The sequence below is a fragment of the Dama dama genome, chromosome 15 (assembly GCF_033118175.1).
Source record: "Dama dama isolate Ldn47 chromosome 15, ASM3311817v1, whole genome shotgun sequence".
NCBI lineage: Eukaryota > Metazoa > Chordata > Mammalia > Artiodactyla > Cervidae > Dama > Dama dama.
In genome coordinates this window covers 74,840,684-74,857,755 of record NC_083695.1, presented here as the reverse complement: position 1 = coordinate 74,857,755, position 17,072 = coordinate 74,840,684, and the positions used below count along the sequence as shown (strand labels likewise).

Here is a 17,072-nt window from a genome sequence, read left to right as displayed (position 1 = left end):
AAGAGCCATTATGGCCACATTGCATCTGGTACAGAACACTTGGGAACAAAGGAGATACAACTACTGCTCTCCAAGATTTCAAAATCTGAGACAGTGACTATCCTGGCAGGAAGGAATACTGGCTCATGGAAAGGCTAATGTATTACTTGTGGTTTGTTGAAAAGGCCTGAGTTCAAATGAGCCCTTTTATCTGTATGCTTTGAGAACAATCTGTATGCAGAAAGAGCAATCTCTCTGATCCTCAGTTTCTTTAACAGCACAAATGGCTACTAGTCACACAATCCTGTCAAAGACTTTAATGCAGAGCAGGTAAATAAGAAGAAAGAAATTCAGAGAATTATATGATTAGAGCAACTGGAGGTAGGAGATTTCAAGGAACTCGGCAGGAATGCAGTTTTAGTCAGTCAGTCACTCAGTTTAGTCACTCAGTCGTGTCCAATTATTCATGACCCCATGAACCAGAGCATGCCAGGCCTCCCTATCCATCACCAACTCCTGAAGTACACCCAAACTCAAATCCATTGAGTTGGTGATGCAATCCAACCATCTCACCCTCTGTCATCCCCTCCTCCTCCTGGCCTCAATCTTTCCCAGCATGAGGGCCTTTTCAAAAGAGTCAGCTCTTTGCATCAGGTGGCCAAAGTATTGGAGTTTCAGCTTCAGCATCAGTCCTACCAATGAACACCCAGGACTGATCTCCTTCAGGATGGACTGGTTGGATCTCCTTGCAGTCCAAGGGGCTCTCAAGAGTCTTCACCAACACCACAGTTCAAAAGCATCAATTCTTCTGCGTTCAGCTTTCTTAATAGTCCAACTCTCACAAGCATACATGACTACTGGAAAAACCATAGCCTTGCCTAGATGGACCTTTGTTGACAAAGTAATGTCTCTGCTTTTTAATATGCTATCTAGGTTGGTCATAACTTTCCCTCCAAGGAGCAAGCATCATTTAATTTCATGGCTGCAGTCACCATCTGCAGTGATTTTGGAGCCCAAGAAAATAAAGTCTGACACTGTTTCCACTGTTCCCCCATCTATTTGCCATGAAGTGATGGGACTGGATGCCATGATCTTAGCTTTCTGAATGTTTAGCTTAAAGCCAACTTTTCCACTCTCCTCTTTCACTTTCATCAAGAGGCTTTTTAGTTCTTCTTCACTTTCTGCCATAAGGGTGGTGTCATCTGCGTATCTGAGGTTATTGATATTTCTCCCAGCATTCTTGATTCCAGCTTGTGTTTCTTCCAGCCCAGTGTTTCTCATGATGTACTCTGCATATAAATTAAATAAGCAGGGTGGCAATATACAGCATTGATGCACTCCTTTTCCTATTTGGAACCTGTCTGTTCTTCCATATCAAGTTCTAAATGATGCTTCCTGACCTGCATACAGGTTTCTCAAGAAGCGGGTCAAGTGGTCTGGTATTCCCGTATCTTTCAGAATTTCCCACAGTTTATTGTGATCCACACACTCAAAGGCTTTGGCATAGTCAATAAATCAGAAATAGATGTTTTTCTGGAACTCTCTTGCTTTTTTGATGACCCAGGGGACGTTGGAAATTTGATCTCTGGTTCCTCTGCCTTTTCTAAAACAAGTTTGAACAACCGTAAAACAAGTTCATGGTTCACGTATTGCTGAAGCCTGACTTGGAGAATTTTGAGCATTACTTTACTAGCATGTGAGATGAGTGCAATTGTGCGGTAGTTTGAGCATTCTTTGGCATTGCCTTTCTTTGGGATTGGAATGAAAACTGACCTTTTCCAGTCCTGTGGTCACTGTTGAGTTTTCCAAATTTGCTGGCATATTGCGTTCAGCACTTTCACAGAATCATCTTTTAGGATTTGAAATAGATCAACTGGAATTCCATCACCTTCAATAGCTTTGTTCATAGTGATGCTTCCTAAGGCTTAATTGACTTTGGTTTAAATATAAAATATTTAGCATTCAGGACTGAGCTGGGATTTATTTACTATGATCCAAAATATATCGAGTCATCAAATGTGATTAAGGATGACCTAAGGCATCCCTGTAGGGTTCTCAGCAGGCTCTTCAGAACCGATCTCAACTTTAGAATTTCTGAGATACTGAGTTAAGCATGGATTTCTGCTGCACAGTCAGAGCCTCAGGCTTTTAATCTTATTGTTTCATGTCGCTTTAATATGATATAGTACCTCGGAATGAAGCCAAGGCAACAGAACAGGAGTTAATATCTTCATTTAAAATTTTGTGAACCTTGGGATACTTTTGGGAGGACACAGAAGGAAAAGGGAACAGATCCATTGACTATAAAAAAGCCACTGTATTTCAAGAGAACATGGAAATCTTAGGGATTCATTCTGGGGCTAATATTTACAACCTGAGAATTTAAGGGAGAGAGAAACCTCTCAAAAAGTCCCCTGGAGGAAAGACAACATTTCATCATCTGATAACATGGTGGGGATGTAACTTCTTGAGAGAATATAAGACATGACTCTCTGGTTAACTTTGGATTTCTCCTCATTCTCTGGCTGTTTAGCTGCTGCACCATCTGGCCCTATAAGCCCACATACCTCATGCCCACGTAGAGGGTAAAATGGTGACATAGAGATGAAGAAAGGGGCAAATTTGTTCAGCGTGAAATAGTTGACATCTATTTTTATCATTAAATTCTTATTTTTAAATCAAGCTGCCATGGATGCTCTTGAAGTTCCTGCAGGCATAACTGGGCTGGAGGAAACTACTGCTTGCTAACCAGAGAGAGTTCCAGAAAAACATCTATTTCTGATTTATTGACTATGCCAAAGCCTTTGACTGTGTGGATCACAATAAACTGTGGGAAATTCTGAAAGAGATGTGAATACCAGACCACCTGACCTGCCTCTTGAGAAATATGTATGCAGGTCAGGAAGCATCAGTTAGAACTGGACATGGAACAACAGATTGGTTCCAAATAGGAAAAGGAGTACATCAATGCTGTATATTGCCACACTGCTTATTTAACTTATATGCAGAGTACATCATGAGAAACACTGGGCTGGAAGAAACACAAGCTGGAATCAAGAATGCTGGGAGAAATATCAATAACCTCAGATACGCAGATGACACCACCCTTATGGCAGAAAGTGAAGAAGAACTAAAAAGCCTCTTGATGAAAGTGAAAGAGGAGAGTGGAAAAGTTGGTTTAAAGCTCAATATTTAGAAAGCTAAGATCATGGCATCCAGTCCCATCACTTCATGGCAAATAGATGGGGAAACAGTGGAAACAGTAGGTGCCTTTATTTTTCTGGGCTCCAAAATCACTGCAGATGGTGACTGCAGCCATGAAATTAAAAGACACTTACTCCTTGGAGGGAAAGTTATGACCAACCTAGATAGCATATTAAAAAGCAGAGACATTACTTTGTCAACAAAGGTCCATCTAGGCAAGGCTATGGTTTTTCCAGTAGTCATGTATGCTTGTGAGAGTTGGACTATTAAGAAAGCTGAACACAGAAGAATTGATGCTTTTGAACTGTGGTGTTGGTGAAGACTCTTGAGAGCCCCTTGGACTGCAAGGAGATCCAACCAGTCCATCCTTAAGTGGATCAGTCCCGGGTGTTCATTGGAAGGACTGATGTTGAACTCCAATACTTTGGCCACCTGATGCAAAGAGCTGACTCATTGGAAAAGACCCTGATGCTGAGAAAGATTGAAGGCCAGAGGAGAAAGGGATGACAGAGGATGAGATGGTGGATGGCATCATCAACTCAATGGACATGAGTTTGGGTAAACCCCAGGAGTTGGTGATAGACAGGGAGGCCTGGCATGCTGTGATCCATGGGGTCACCAAGAGTCAGACACGACTGAGTGACTGAACTGAACTGAACCAAAGGGTGCTAATGCAGGTTGTTCTTGAACACTGGGCCCATCCTGGTGACCAGAGGGTGCCATAGTTTCCTCTCTAGAATATGGCTTTAGTTCAGGCACAGAGACAGCCAGCTTGGGGTAGTCTTCATCTAGAGTGTTATGGGTCCTCTGGCCTTTTTCACCAGGTCCCGAGTGAAACAGGACCAGATATCTTGCCCCTCCCCTGACCCCGCACCCTGGTGGAAGATTCACCTCTATCCAGGTTGTCCTTACACTCTCTCCTCACAGAAAAAAAGGCTGACCAAGGCTCCTGGGTCAACCTTGACCTCACACACAGAGAACCTGTGCTCAGTCTGACCCTCTCAAGGGGGCTGGTGTCTTATTCTCATCATTCCTTTCTTGCACTGCTGTTTATGTCTCCAAAATAACAAGATGACTTAATATCACACAGGCGCACACACACACAGAGTTTAAGCACACTGAGAAAAGTTTTTACCAAGAGAAAATGTCCCATGACTTCAGCGAATTTTCAAGAAAATGAGTTTGAATAAACTCCTGGAGTTGGCAATGGACAGAGAGGCCTGGTGTGCTGCAGTCCATGGGGTCACAAAGAGTCAGACATGACTGAGAGACTGAACTGCTGAACTGAACTGAATAGATAACTGCTCTTTTACTAAGAGATAATCTTTACCTATAGAAGTATATTTTGGAAACTTACTTTACACAACTTTTTATCCACTGAAACTAACCCTTTATCAGTAAATTACTAGTGTCTAGATATTTTAAACAGAAAGGAAGTGAAGTAGCTCAGTTGTGTCTGACTCTTTGCGACCCCATGGACCATAGCCTACCAGGCTCCTCCGTTCATGGGGTTTTCCAGGCAAGAATATGGAGTGGGTGGCCATTTCCTTCTCCAGGAGATCTTCCTGACCCAGGGATTGAACCTGGGTCTCCTGCACTGGAGGCAGATGCTTTACCATCTGAGCCACCAGGGAAGTCCATTTTAAACAGAACTTTTTTTAATTTATATTTTAAGAATCATGCCCAATTTTATTATACCCCAAGGAAACAAAAGATTAAAGTAAAATTAACACTTCCTGGCCGTTGATTACTGGCAGACTGCTAGACCCTGGTTTGAACAGAAAATTTCTGTTCAAATGATACTCCTCATTCACCACAGTATAGAATTTGTTCTTTTCAGAATACAGAATTTTATTTTATTTTTTTTTATTTTATTTTTTTTATTAGTTGGAGGCTAATTACTTCACAACATTTCAGTGGGTTTTGTCATACATTGAAATGAATCAGCCATGGATTTACACGTATTCCCCATCCTGATCCCCCCTCCCACCTCCCTCTCCACCCGATTCCTCTGGGTCTTCCCAGTGCACCAGGCCCGAGCACTTGTCTCATGCATCCCACCTGGGCTGGTGATCTGTTTCACCATAGATAGTATACATGCTGTTCTTTTGAAATATCCCACCCTCACATTCTCCCACAGGGTTCAAAAGTCTGTTCTGTACTTCTGTGTCTCTTTTTCTGTTTTGCATATAGGGTTATCGTTACCACCTTTCTAAATTCCATATATATGTGTTAGTATGCTGTAATGTTCTTTATCTTTCTGGCTTACTTCACTCTGTATAAGGGGCTCCAGCTTCATCCATCTCATTAGGATTGGTTCAAATGAATTCTTTTTAATGGCTGAGTAATATTCCATGGTGTATATGTACCACAGCTTCTTTATCCATTCATCTGCTGATGGGCATCTAGGTTGCTTCCATGTCCTGGCTATTATAAACAGTGCTGCAATGAACATTGGGGTGCACGTGTCTCTTTCAGATCTGGTTTCCTCAGGGTGTATGCCCAGAAGTGGGATTGCTGGGTCATATGGCAGTTCTATTTCCAGTTTTTTAAGAAATCTCCACACTGTTTTCCATAGCGGCTGTACTAGTTTGCATTCCCACCAACAGTGTAAGAGGGTTCCCTTTTCTCCACACCCTCTCCAGCATTTATTGCTTGTAGACTTTTGGATAGCAGCCATCCTGACTGGCGTGTAATGGTACCTCATTGTGGTTTTGATTTGCATTTCTCTGATAATGAGTGATGTTGAGCATCTTTTCATGTGTTTGTTAGCCATCTCTATGTCTTCTTTGGAGAAATGTCTGTTTAGTTCTTTGGCCCATTTTTTGATTGGGTCATTTATTTTTCTGGAATTGAGCTTCAGGAGTTGCTTGTATATTTTTGAGATTAATCCTTTGTCTGTTTCTTCATTTGCTATTATTTTCTCCCAATCTGAGGGCTGTCTTTTCACCTTACTTATAGTTTCCTTTGTAGTGCAAAAGCTTTTAAGTTTCATTAGGTCCCATTTGTTTAGTTTTGCTTTTATTTCCAATATTCTGGGAGGTGGGTCATAGAGGATCTTGCTGTGATTTATGTCGGAGAGTGTTTTGCCTATGTTCTCCTCTAGGAGTTTTATAGTTTCTGGTCTTACATTTAGATCTTTAATCCATTTTGAGTTTATTTTTGTGTATGGTGTTAGAAAGTGTTCTAGTTTCATTCTTTTACAAGTGGTTGACCAGTTTTCCCAGCACCACTTGTTAAAGAGGTTGTCTTTTTTCCATTGTATATCCTTGCCTCCTTTGTCAAAGATAAGGTGTCCATAGGTTTGTGGATTTATCTCTGGGCTTTCTATTCTGTTCCATTGATCTATATTTCTGTCTTTGTGCCAGTACCATACTGTCTTGATGACTGTGGCTTTGTAGTAGAGTCTGAAGTCAGGCAGGTTGATTCCTCCAGTTCCATTCTTCTTTCTCAAGATTACTTTGGCTATTCGAGGTTTTTTGTATTTCCATACAAATTGTGAAATTCTTTGGTCTAGTTCTGTGAACAATACCATTGGTAGCTTGATAGGGATTGCATTGAATCTATAGATTGCTTTGGGTAGAATAGCCATTTTGACAATATTGATTCTTCCAATCCATGAACACGGTATGTTTCTCCATCTGTTTGTGTCCTTTTTGATTTCTTTCATCAGTGTTTTATAGTTTTCTATGTATAGGTCTTTTGTTTCTTTAGGTAGATATATTCCTAAGTATTTTATTCTTTTTGTTGCAATGGTGAATGGTATTGTTTCCTTAATTTCTCTTTCTGTTTTTTCATTGTTAGTATATAGGAATGCAAGGGATTTCTGTGTGTTAATTTTATATCCTGCAACTTTACTATATTCATTGATTAGCTCTAGTAATTTTCTGGTAGAGTCTTTAGGGTTTTCTATGTAGAGGATCATGTCATCTGCAAACAATGAGAGTTTCACTTCTTCTTTTCCTATCTGGATTCCTTTTACTTCTTTTTCTGCTCTGATTGCTGTGGCCAAAACTTCCAGCATTATGTTGAATAGTAGTGGTGAGAGTGGGCACCCTTGTCTTGTTCCTGATTTCAGGGGAAATGCTTTCAATTTTTCACCATTGAGGGTGATGCTTGTTGTGGGTTTGTCATATATAGCTTTTATTATGTTGAGGTATGTTCCTTCTATTCCTGCTTTTGGGAGAGTTTTAATCATAAATGAGTGTTGAATTTTGTCAAAGGCTTTCTCTGCATCTATTGAGATAATCATATGGTTTTTATCTTTCAATTGGTTAATGTGGTGAGAATACAGAATTTTAAATACACAGGTATGATATTAAGATGCATATGAGTTGTTATACATAATAACAAAAATTGGTTCTATAAACTATAGTCTATTCAGAAAATTCCATCAGAAGTAGCCAAACTTTCCCTTGGTGAATCCTATCTTCTTTAGAACAGACCTAACTCAAAGCTTTAGGAATAGATATTGATAGTATATAACCTACTTCTTGAGACATGGCAGTGAGCCACATCATGCGTATCACTTGGAAACCTATTAGAAACGTAGTAGCATATATACATGCAGTGGAAAATTACTCAGCTATAAAGAAACAGTGAAATAATAGCTTTTGCAACAACATGGATGGACCTCGAGATTATCATAGTAAGTGAAGTAAGCCAAAGATAAACACCAAATTATATCATTTATATGTGGAATATAAAACATGATACAAATGAACTTATTTACAAAACAGAAGAAAGGAAAGGACAGAAGAAAGGAAAGAAAGGAAAAGAAGTGTCTTGACTTACGATACCGCGCAGCCTTAGCTCGAAAACAAAGGGTAAAGCGTTCGCAAAACACTTTTGGTTTTCAAAGTTCTAACCTCACTGGCCGATGGGCCCGACCTGCCATTCCAGGCGTCTGAGGGTCTTCAGGGTGGTCACTATGGTGTGAGTCTTCCTGGCCACCTCGGAAGCGCCTTTAGTGGAAGAGAGTCCCGTGGCCACAAGTATGGGCTGACTGGGGACAAGGGGGCTGGCCGTCGCTGAGGTGGTGGCCCCTCCCCTGACCTCAGCCTCCCCCGGACCGGGAGCCCCCGGCCAGTGCGCTGGGCTCAGCATGGTCTGGCCCAGCCTCACCTGGACCTCCCTTGGCGCCTCTCCGCGTGGACTCGCAGCCTGGACTGAGGGGACCGCCTTGTGCATCCCCGCGCTTGGGGCCGTCCGCGCTGGTACACAGCGGACATGAACGCTTCTCAAGGTGCCAAGGAAGCGCTTGACAAAGTGCGGCCCTCAGGCTTCTGGTGCTCTGCCGCATCCCAGCCCAGCGCAGGCCCCAGGTGGTGTCCAGGCCCTGGTTACATGCTTTTGCTCGCGGCCTGACTCCCCAGGTGCCTGAAGCAGCTGACCCCTGTGGCCGGGTCCTCAGGGAACCCACCAAGGCCTGGCTGGCACCGTCCTTGAGGAGTGAGTACCGTTTACTGAGAAGTTGGCCTGAGCCAGCGGCTCTCCCTTTTCGTCCGGGTCCTCCCCAAGCCTCCGCCCCTTCCTGAAAGATGCTCTCTGACCCCGAGAAGCTCCTAAAATTCCTCTGCCCCACTTCAGTGTATGTTCAACTTACATTTACAGCTTTTGTGTGTTTGAGGCACTGTGACTGCTCCTTTGATTTGACCACTTCGGTTATGTACTCTCTTTGCGGAGGTATTGAAGCGTTTTTACCAGTGGTCCCTGACAACTTTGGTAACTAGTACCAAGACTTTAAGGACTTTTCTTATTGGTCTTCTGCAAAATCTGAGTTCCTTTTGTAACCAAATGAACTGACTAACCGTGAACAGACTTCAAGGAAGGATATTCAGGACCACACCAGGCATGCTTGGTAAAGTGCTGGAATGTTCCACCCTTTTTAATTCCTAAGCAGTAAATATCACCTTGTGGTTTTTATTTAAAATATTTAAGTTTTTTTTTCCTTGAGAAGAGTGGGAAGTGATGCCAGGATTAAAAATGCATTTGAGTCAAACTATATAGTGTCCTCTGCACATTACATTTGCTTTAGGAAAGTGGTTTATTCTGTTGCTGTTTTACATATATATACACACACACACACACACACACATACCTACATATACATATGTGATATTTTTGTGCCTTAACACTTATTCTTGGTGGCATCTGTCAGATATTAAGAGGGATTCAAAATGGGAATTGTTTCAAATGTCCTTTAATTAACCCAGTGATCTCACCAGGGATTTAATAAATCTGTTTTTAGTATCTAGAAAGCTACAATTTAAGCTCCAAAATGACCTACAGAAATGTAAACCCTCACTTGCCAAAGGCTCTGGGTAGCGCTGTCTTCCCACTGTGGGTGGTGCCATGAGTCTGAAGCCCAGGGTGGCCAGCTTTCCCTTGAGACAGGCAGGCAGGGCCGCTGAACAGATGATAGATAGACAGATATCCAGGCCAGCCCAGCGGTTTGTCCCTTGGAGCAGGCCTGCCAAGCTCAAGGGTGAACAAGCCTCCTTTGGCCCCATGTTCAGCCATCCATTCCTCTGTCTTCTGTCTGCATGAGGTTTAAAAATAAAGCTTCCAATGTCCAAAAAAAAAAAAAAAGAAAGAAAGAAAGGAAAAAGAAGGGAGGGAGGAAGGAAGGAAGGGTCTTGGGCCCTGCATCAGATCTACTAAATCAGAATCTGCTTTTTGAAATATTTCCCAGGTGAACTATATAAACGTGAATCACTATAGCCCAGGTCTAAAGCAGTGGTTATTCTGGAGAAACCCTGAAATCACTAGGGAGCTTTAAAATATACTAATGCCTGATTCTCACTCACAGATGTACAGGTTAATTAGTCTAAAGCTAGCCCCCAGCAGAAGTAGTTTTTAAATCTCTGCAGGTGATTCTAATGTCCAAAGGCTGATTTTTCAACCATTGGAGTGCTTACCTCCCTACCTAGAGTGATTGTTTCAGATGTAGGAATTCAATCTAATTCAACCTATGAAAGGCTAACCCTGCACATTTGTCTGATTGGAGGAAAAGATAAACTCTTTCAAGCTGGAAGTGAAGCTGTAAGATGAGTATCATACCTGCCTACATGGAGGAAACAGAGCTGAGAAGAGATGGAGTAAACTGGGTCTCGGTGACATTTTTCAAGCCCCATTTTAAGTCATTCCTTTAGCCATTGTAAGCTTTCTAAACTTATAATCATTTAGTTGATTTTTTCTATTTTGTGCAATAGAAAGTAGTTTATTTGATCAACTCTGACCCAAGGAACTTTTCGGTGGACTCAATCTCCACAGGAAAATACTATATCAATCCATAACAGTTATATAATGTTAAAATTATAAGGAAACCTATTATATTCTGATTCAATGTGCATGCATTCATGCTAAGTCTGTCTGACTCTGTTCGACTCTTTGTGACCATGTGGACCGGAGTCTGCCGGACTTCTCTGCCCTTGGGGTTCTCTAGGCAAGAATGTTGGAGTGGGTTGCAGTGCCTTCCTCCAGGGATCTTCCCGACCCAGGGATTGAACATGCTTCTCTTTTGTTTCCTGCATTGGCAGGTGGCTTCTTTACCACCAGCGCCACCTGGGAAGCCCTCTGACTCATAACATTTACTTTATAATTGAGAAAACTAAGGACTACAATGGATTGGGGAAGAGCTCCCTGCAAGTGAGGATCAAGGATGGTCAGTAGGACTGGACATAGAACAGCAAGAGTAGAACCCAGTGCAACTACAGAATACTTGCACTTGCCTATTTGCAGTTGCCTTCACCTCATTGATATTTCTTTTTTTCCATTAAGTGCTTGGATTTTTAAACATATTTGAGTTCTGAAGTTCATAACCATTTACTAAGTTTGCAATCTAAGAACAAGTGGCAAACTGGTAGATGAATATACAACAAATGGAGCTCTTTGATCAAATAAATTTAAATGCTTTTTAATAATGTCTGCCTCTTCTGGGAGTAGGCCAATTCACTTAAATGTCTAGTAAATGCTTAAGTGAAAACACCTGTTTAAATCATGCTCTTGAAAAATACCTATTAACGTAACAGCTCTGTGAATTGGAGTTTTAAAGTAGAGTTGATGTATGTACTATGACTATAAAGGAGTTATAGTTCCTTTAAGAGGAACTATAACTTTAACTTTAACTTAAAGTTCTTAAGAGAGGAGATGCCTGGGTTTAGTTTCTTCCAAAACAAACCCTGACCAAAAAAAGCTTAAATAAAATGAATTATTTAGGAGGTAATGATCTCAGGGAGCAGAGCATCAGTGGGGGAGTAGATGAAGGAGGGGTGGGAGTAAAAGCCAGCAAATTATGTTGATTGATGAGTGAGTCACCACTGTTGGCAGCTGGACTTCCATCCTGTTGGGACAGCTGGGAACTGGGGTTGAGGGTTGTCCTTGAGTGTGTTAAATGTCCTCTAGTTCTGGTCTGTTTTGCACATTGCTGAGCAAACTCTCATTTCACTGCATGAAATTCTTATCCAGGAAAGTGGAAACACACAGAGCTTGAAAGCTGTCAGTATTCCAGGAACTTTCCTCTGCAGATGATGGAGATTTACCAGTGAGGGAAATGGATAAGGAGGCCACACAGAAACACTGTGTGTTGTAGGATGAATCATAATACATTTCTTCCAACTAGGGTCTCAGGTAAACTTAATAAAAACAATTTGGGAATGATGAGAAGGTAGATACAATGTAAGTTTTATATATATATATATATATATATATAAAGCATTCTTCAGGAAAGAAGACTGAGAACTCTGTCCTTCCAGTTCATCAAAAATGAGGGGGCTTGGAGAATTAAGACAAAAAAAATTTGCAACACTTCTACATGGTCAAGGGCATGCATGCCTGCTAAGTCACTTCAGTTGTGTCTGACTCTATGCTTTCCTACAGACTATAACCATCCAGGCTCCCCTGTCCATGGGATTCTCCAAGCAAGAATACTGGAGTGGGTTGCCATGCCTTCCTCCAGGGGATCTTCCCGACACAGGGATCAGAGCCCATTTCTAATGTCTCCTGCATTGGCGGGCGAATTCTTTACCACGTGGTCAGGGGCAGCAGGAACCAAATAACCCTGCAAAAATTTAAACAGAAACTTTGATATGCTTCCAGTGAGTGTTTCTCCTTTTGTCCAATATGTTCTATTATAAGGACTGTACCTTTGACATGAAAACATGTCAGTATGAGAACACGTGTCTCTCAACCTATAGGTTTGTGTTTGTGATAAATGCTGCTGGAGGACTTGAGAATCAGTGATCACCTTCTTATCCCCAAGGTGAAACTCAGACTGATTAAATCAGTAAATTTCATGTACCTAGGTAAGCAAATAATGGCACCCCACTCCAGTACTCTTGCCTGGAAAATCCCATAGACGGAGGAGCCTGGTAGGCTTGCAGTCCATGGGGTCGCTAAGAGTCGGACATGACTGAGCGACTTCACTGTCACTTTTCACTTTCATACATTGGAGAAGGAAATGGCAACCCAGTCCAATATCCTTGCCTGGAGAATCCCAGGGACAGGGGAGTCTGGTGGGCTACTGTCTATGGGGTCGCACAGAGTCAGACCGGACTGAAGTGACTTAGCAGCAGCAGGTAAGCAAATAGTCATTTGTTTGCTGACTTCAATTTTTGCACCTTGGTGGATTTCATTCAGAGAAGAATGTTTCTGTTCTATGCTATATGCTTAGCTTAGTACAGTTTCATTAATTAGTAGGGGATAATAATTTTTGACTAAATAGATTTAGTGGAGCTTAAAGTATTTATGTTAATTCCCACCAATAATGGCACCCCACTCCAGCAAAATTTATTACAATTGAAATAAAATATCAGTTTAGAAAAAAAAATTAAGTACAAATTGAATAAAAATATAGTAAAATAACTAAGAGAAATCATGTTAATAGTAGCATTTCACTACTTCCCTACATGTTTTTTTTTCCAAAGCCTATTTTAGTATACCATTATGATTTTGATTCTTGAATAGCATAAGATTTATAGTAGAATTATAAGGAGTCTATGCCAACATTTAAAATTAACCTAAGCAAGCTACTAAAAAATCCATGGAAGTTAAGATGTGTAAATAAATGCGGCATAGTCTTTCAGTGGAAAACTCTATAGCACTGAGGATGAACTGTCTAGAAGAGCATGCAAAAAGAGAGCAGGATCTCATAGACAGTGTTAAGTGAAAGAAGCTAGACAGAATAGAAGGCATGCTATAGCAACCCATTTATATTAAGGAGAAAAATTATACAGTGAATCTATAATGTCATGCATAATACCTTTCTGGGAATGGAGATTGGAAAAAAAAGGAAAGTTTCAGGGTTGCTAATAATGTTCTATTAATTGGTCTGAATGCTGATTACATGGTATGTTCAGTTTCTTTTAATTTTCATTTTGGGCACTTGTGTATACTTTTGTGAACATACTTTATATATAAATAGTATCTGTATTTATACATAAACAGATAGAAAATATCACTTATAAAATAGAAAAAAATACTGCCTAACCAATTATTTCACAGCATTTAAGGAACATGATGGTGTGATCACTTACCTAGAGCCAGACATCCTGAAATGTGAAGTCAAGTGGGACGTAGGAAGCATCACTACGAACAAAGCTAGTGGAGGTGATGGAATTCCAGTTGAGCTATTTCAAATCCTAAAAGATGATGCTGTGAAAGTGCTGTACTCAATATGTCAGCAAATTTGAAAAACTCAGCAGTGGCCACAGGACTGGAAAAGATCAGCTTTCATTCCAATCTCAAAGAAAGGCAATGCCAAAGAATGCTCAAACTACTGCACAATTGCACTCATCTCACACGCTAGTAATGCAATGCTCAAAATTCTCCAAGTCAGGCTTCAGCAATACGTGAACCATGAACTTCCAGATGTTCAAGCTAGTTTTAGAAAAGGCAGAGGAGCCAGAGATCAAATTGCCGACATCCTCTGGATCATCGAAAAAGCAAGAGAGTTCAAGAAAAACATCTCCTACTGTTGTATTGACTATGCCAAAGCCTTTGAGTGTGTGGATCACAATAAACTGTGGAAAATTCTTAAAGAGATGGGAATAACAGACCATCTGACCTGTCTCTTGAGAAACCTGTATGCAGGTCAGGAAGCATCAGTTAGAACTGGACATGGAACAGCAGACTGGTTCCAAATAGGAAAAGGAGTAAATCAAGGCTGTATATTATCACCCTGTTTGTTTAATTTATATGCAGAGTACATCATGAGAAACACTGGGCTGAACGAAGCATAAGCTGGAATCAAAACTGCCGGGAGAAATATCAACAACCTCAGATATGCAGATGACATCACCCTTATGGCAGAAAGTGAAGAGGAACTAAAAAGCCTCTTGATGAAAGTGAAAGAGGAGAGTGAAAAAGTTGGCTTAAAGCTCAACATTCAGAAAACTAAGATCATGGCATCTGGTCCCATCACTTCATGGGAAATAGATGGGGAAACAGTGGAAACAGTGGCAGACTTTCTTTTCTTGGGCTTCAAAATCACTGCAGATGGTGATTGCAGCCATGAAATTAAAAGACACTTACTCCTTGGAAGGAAAGTTATGACCAACCTAGATAGCATATTAAAAAGCAGAGACATTACTTTGCCAACAAAGGTCTGTCTAGTCACTGCTATGGTTCTTCCAGTGGTCAGGTATGGATGTGAGAGTTGGACTGTGAAGAAAGCTGAGCACCAAAAAATTGATGCTTTTGAACTGTAGTGTTGGAGAAGACTCTTGAGAGTCCCTTGGACTGCAAGGAGATCCAACCAGTCCATCCTAAAGGAGATCAGTCCTGGGTGTTCACTGGAAGGACTGATGTTGAAGCTGAAACTCCAATACTTTGGCCACCTCATGTAAAGAGTTGACTCATTGGAAAAGACTCTAATGCTGGAAAGGATTGGGGGCAGGAGGAGAAGGGGACAACAGAGGATGAGATGGCTGGATGGCATCATCGACTCGATTCACATGGTTTGGGTAGACTCTGGGAGTTGGTGATGGACAGGGAGGCCTGGCATGCTGTGGTTCACGGGGTCGCAAAGAGTCGGACACGACTGAGCGACTGAACTGAACTGAACCCTGGAAAACTGCAGACCTGTCTTCTGATTTCTTTTTCAATGAAACCTGAATAATTTCTCTCCAGGTTCTTGGTTCCTTTTCTTTTTTAACCTCTTAAATCACTATTAATTGTTAATTTAATTAACAAACTATTGAAGTACTTGTTATGAATTGTTCTTTAATATACCTTGCAGGTAGACATAACCCTCCCATTTTGATAACTTTATTACAAATCACTTAATTCTGAATCACAGCTATGGATAAAATTAAAACCTCTACCTTGCAAAAGGTAAAGTTCCCAAATTGTTTCCCTGATCATATTTCAGGAGTGTTTGAAGCCTGAGCACCTGAAATAAGTGATGTAAATCTCTTATTTTCACTTGTTTTAGGTGGCTCAGAATGCATAAAGTGTATTTTTTGAATTATACAATATATTGAGACCAAAAAATGTTTCAGTCTAGCAAGGGAGGTTCTACCTAAGTAGTTGAAATACTGGATCAGTAACAACCTATGAGTATATGTGATAGTTACATTTGAGTCAAATTAGCTTTGTGGATGCATTTCAATGTGGATTATGATATGGAATGTTAAAAATTAAAAAAAAAAAAACATATATTTTGTTGTAAAGGTAATGATGCTTTTTCCCCATTAAGATAATTTGTATTGAATTGGTTCATCAAAGCAATTGATTATTTGATTACTATGAATGCTGGAAACTTCTTCTTGTGATATATATTGTCACATGTGGTAACTGAGAAACATATCTTGGGAGAGTTCTTCATAGTTGGACATGTGTCTTTGGTGCTAATAAATTTAACTTATAAGGAGGCAGTCCCTGGATTCCTATCCCAAAGTTTTAATATATACTTCTGTTTTAAAAACACCACTAATCCTTTGCTGGCATAACACAAGCATCCTTCCAAGGACTGCTGCCAATAGAGTCTCTCTTTTGTGCTCCTAACATTTAAGCAGACTTTACTCAATTTGAAAGGACATTGTGGGGAAAATCTGGTTTATTGTCCCCAGGAAAATCAGAGACAGAACATGCTCTTGCCAAATAATCTTGGAATTTCTTAGTATATTTTATCCCTCAGAAACCCGTGCATTTTTCTTAAACACAAAATACAGTAGTTTGCCCCAAATAAAACAGGTCTAAAAATTATAACCCTGAAAGGAAAACTGCTACAATAACAACAAAATTAAGGAAACAAATATGCTATCTGTAGGAATTTCAATCACATGTGATCAAGAAGCAAGTGAGCAACTGACATGAACACAAGCAAAATATTATGACATTTACAACAAGCTTTTCAACAAGGGAGACATTTTTACTGGATATTTAATATATATCTTGATTTGATTTGTTGAGGTGTAGAACCAGTGATTCTTTTTTTTTTTTTTGGAACCAGTGATTCTTATCAGTCAAAAAAGGATGCTTAAGTAATTTAAAGATTTACTAATGGTTCTCCTAGATTTAGTGGTCCCTAAATTTACTAATCAAAGGATACTTTTAGTTTCAAATATCATAGAGTAGAAGAAAAACTAAATTGTGTCAAGTATGGAGGAAAAGAGGGAGAGTAATCTTTTAAATTATTTTACAGTTAGATTTTTAATATAAAAGAGAAACTAAACATCATTTATCTTTGTACTTTCACAACTGAAATGCAGTCCCCATGAAGGCATGAGGTGGTATGCTAGGGGCTACTAGAAATCAAAGACTAAAACTGACTCAGCTCTCAAGAAGATTTATCTTCACTTAGAAGATTTTATACATAAAATTGTATTTTACATTAGAACAAACATGGGTAGATTTTGAATTAAATGAAGGACGTGCTTGAATTTCAA

General features: G+C 40.3%; 1 non-coding gene across 1 annotated transcript; it reads right to left on the bottom strand.

The window, feature by feature from the left end:
* Positions 1-4,744: 4,744 nt before the first annotated feature.
* On the bottom strand, positions 4,745-4,817 carry TRNAW-CCA (transfer RNA tryptophan (anticodon CCA)). The gene has a single exon. It is a non-coding gene; the product is annotated as a tRNA-Trp (tRNA).
* Between the last annotated feature and the right edge of the window lie 12,255 nt (positions 4,818-17,072).